This window comes from Ananas comosus, linkage group 4 (assembly GCF_001540865.1).
Source record: "Ananas comosus cultivar F153 linkage group 4, ASM154086v1, whole genome shotgun sequence".
Lineage (NCBI taxonomy): Eukaryota > Viridiplantae > Streptophyta > Magnoliopsida > Poales > Bromeliaceae > Ananas > Ananas comosus.
In genome coordinates, this window is record NC_033624.1 from 5,689,168 (window position 1) to 5,693,081 (window position 3,914).

At 44.1% G+C, this 3,914-nt stretch overlaps 1 pseudogene; it reads right to left on the reverse strand.

Annotated features, from left to right (window-relative positions):
* LOC109708806 lies at positions 1,737-3,509 on the reverse strand (annotated as a pseudogene).

Here is a 3,914-nt window from a genome sequence, read left to right on the forward strand (position 1 = left end):
ATTGGACCATATGAGATATTAGAGAGAGTCGGCACGGTGGCCTACCGACTTGCTCTACCGCTGAAGCTTGCGGATGTACACAATGTGTTCCATGTCTCCAATCTCCGCAAGTACATTCATGATCCCGAGTATGCGATGCTATATGAACCGCCGGAACTTCAAGGAGACTTGAGCTATGAAGAGTTTCCGGTGGGGATTATCGCCCGAGAGGTGCGAAAGTTGAGGAATCGAGAAATTTCCTATGTAAAGGTCAGGTGGAGCAATCACGAGGATCGCGAAGCCACCTGGGAACTCGAGGATCTAATGAGAAAGCACCATCCTCATCTATTTGAGGAGTAAGGTATGGATTTAAGTTAAAGTCAAGAATTAAGTTAGTTTCGAGGACGAAACTCTTTTTAAGGAGAGGGGATGTAAGGAAGTGAATTCTCGAAATCCGAGGATTGTACTTTATCCAGGATCGACTGACTGTCGAGAGAATGCCTTTTGTGGGAGTTAAGAATGTCCAAAACACAAAAAGGTGCTTTGGAGTTGAGTCCGCGAGAGCAAATGGTGCAAACTGCACTTTTGGGCTGATGTTGCTCTCGGGGACCGGTCTCTGGAGGTGAGAGACCGGTTCCCTTGGCTGGGTGTTGCGGGGTTGCTTGATGCAACCGGTCCCTGACAGGGAGAGACCGGTTCCCGAACGTTGCCCCAGCGAGAAATGCCAAGAATTGGCTAAGTCCTAAAAACTGAGCTCTCGGGGACCGGTCTCTCAAGTGAGGATCGGTCTCCCGAGGACCGGTCTCCCGGGGAGAGACCGGTTCCCGAACGCGTGCGCCCGAGGGAAGCTCTCGGGGACCGGTCCCAAGTCGGGGAGACCGGTCCCTCCGCGCGAAAACTGCCCAGTAAGGGCTGTGCAGTGGATGGAAAGTTGAGGGATTTTTATGCAAAATGGCCTTTATTAGAGTGGGCTGAGCCCTCTCTCTCCCTCACACTCTCATTTTCTTCCTCTCATTCTCTCTCATTGCNATATATATATATATATATATATATATATATATATATATATATATATATATATATATATAGAATTAGGCTGGAATACGAGTTCGACTGGGCTACTATCGGTAGTAAACTGCTCGGTTTACTACCGATTTGTTTTTGATGATAGAGCTTCTAAGTCGACGATCGGCACCGTTGAATATGATTTAGACCATTTAAATTATCTAGAAATCAAATTTCATAATTTTTTAGCATCTCTAACTGAAAGATCAAAGGGTCACAAAATCTATAATTTTAATGGCCAATATGGTGCGTTTGCTTGTTTAACGGTATAGAAAAGTTCAAATCAACTAATTTTTTGTTAAAAAATTCTTTAAACCATTTAAAATAAGATCTAGACTATATATCTCAAATATAAAAATTGTATCATTACTTTTTGAAGGATATTTATTTCCAGCCATTCATTTTTCTGTTTACTTGATGGACAAGAGAACAATATTGAAAATGTGTAAAATTTGATTTCTAGATAGTTTAAATAGTTTAGATCATGTTTAACGGTGCCGATCATCAATTTGAAAGTTTTATCATTGAAAATAAATCGGTAGTAAACCGAGCCGTTTACTACCGCAAAACTCTCTCTCTCTCTCTCTCTCTCTCTCTATATATATATATATATATATGTATATATATATGTATATATATGTATATATATGTACATATATATATGTACATATATGTACATATATATATTCGGATTATGCGGTCGGTTAAGACGCCTGCATGGCGAGTTCGCACATTCCTTGGGAAGAATCCACATCTCGCTATATCCTCATGAATCCAGCCTCGCCCCACGTCGTTCCCCATGAGTTTTTTATGAGCCAATACTTAATTCCGGACGACTCGTCCGTTCCGTACCTGATGGCCGTGACCGCATGATCCAGATCCGTCCCGCACGGGCCGGTGAAAACGCCGCCTTGGTAGTGCTGAAAATTCATGTCGCCTCCGTCGATGGCGACGGACACCGGCTAGTTCACCACTGCGCTCAGCAGGGCGGACTCGCTGTTTGCCTGCACGTCCTCGTAGCCGCTGATGGTGGCTGCGAAGGACACCTGGGCTGCGTTGCACGTGCCCTGCATTGCCCGGTACGGGTAGGCGGCTTTGGTCGCCAGGCTGCCGTTGCTGACGATGAATTGGAAGGCGCCGTCCATGGTGCCGCCGTTGCACGAGTAGCCGTCATTGTTGCAGTCAAGATGTTCTTGCTCCGACCGGGAGATCAGCTGCCCTGTTCTGATCTTGGTGATCCCTTCTGTCGCCGCCACTGCAGAGAATGCCCGGCAACATCCTGCATATGTACATATATACTATGTATATATTATCCAATTCCCCGTAGTAGGCCGTGTTTGGTTCGCGTAATTTTATTTCGAGAATCATATATTTCAAAAAAAAAATCTATGAGTAGTGTAAGTGTCAGGACTATATATATACCGAGAGAGAGATCGACTACTATATTCTTATAAATATAATCGTCTTCGTATTATATAAAATATTTGTCCGGCATTACGGCAATCGCTTTGATCTTTGATGGGAGAAACTGCGCCTCGAGACCTCCAGTCCATGCTATCCAGCATCGAGTCGTTGGCGTATCTGAACGGTGACTGCGCCGCCGCATCGGGGCGTGGGGTCGGCCGGAACCCAAGGTACGAGGCTCTGAACTCCTCGTTGGTGAGGTCGGTGAAGCGGTTGGGGCCGAGCGTGTACCACTACAACAAAAATGGTCTATAGCGACACTTTTAAATGTAGAGATACATGTCAAAAAAGTGCTGCTAGCTAAAATTACCAACACTTTTAAAAAATATTGCTATATGTGGGGTCGCTAGGTATATAGTGACAGTTAAAGAGTGTCGCTATAACCTAAAAGAGTGCTGCTAATTTACCAACACTTATTTAAGTATTTAGCAACCGCCGAAACTCTATCTCGTTGGCTGCAGTGGCGGAGGAGGACAACAGGAAAGGCTCTTCGTCTAGAATTTCAGTGGATTGAGTGAAGAGAGAAGAAAAGATGGTAATTGATTTTTTTTTTTTTTTTCTTTTCTGTTTGTAATCGGGTCAAATGGAATGGGTGTGGTGGGTTGACTAGAGTAATCTTTTATTTTTGGTTGGATTGGGCTTTATATTTAGGCATAAGTAGATATTTTTTTAAGTTTTAGCATAAATGGGACACTTACTCAAAAGTGTCCCAAACATGTGTCCCTATAACCTAATTCTGTTGTAGTGTACAACCGGTTGCCGGCCTGGTTGGCGGACTCAATGTACTCGACGTTCGCTTTGAAGATCCTGAACCGCCGCTCCTTCTCGGCCGCGTCCTTGTACACGCGCCCGTGCTGGGCCATCCATTGCTCGTGCATGCGCCGCACGGACGCCGTTGACGTGCTGTTCCTTGCGGTGCGGGCGGCCGATGCGGTGGCCGACGCCGCCGAGAGGAGTAAGCAGAATAAGAGGAAGCGGGTAGCAGTAGTACTAGAAGCCATGTTGGTATATGAATTTTGATAGAGTTAATTAGTGAGTTTGTAGTTGGGAATGCACGTAGTTGTGTATATATTTTTGCATGGCTAATTAGGGTTTATATAGGGCTAGGATTATTGAAGGGTTTTTGAGTTTAGACGTGAATTCAACCTTGCCCGTGATTTGCGGGAAATGAGAAACGGACTGGGGAAATGCATTGACGTGACTTCAATTTGCATGGCGGAGGTCGGCGTTAAATAACGTGGAGCGAGCCACGAAAGAAGCAGATCAAACGGACTCCTTAACTCTTAATTAAACACTCTTTTATAGGGATCTTAAAAAGATATATATAAATTACTATTTAATATAAATACTAAAACCTCATTATTTGATAGTTTAAACTTTTGGTTAGTTGATTTTCATAATTTAAC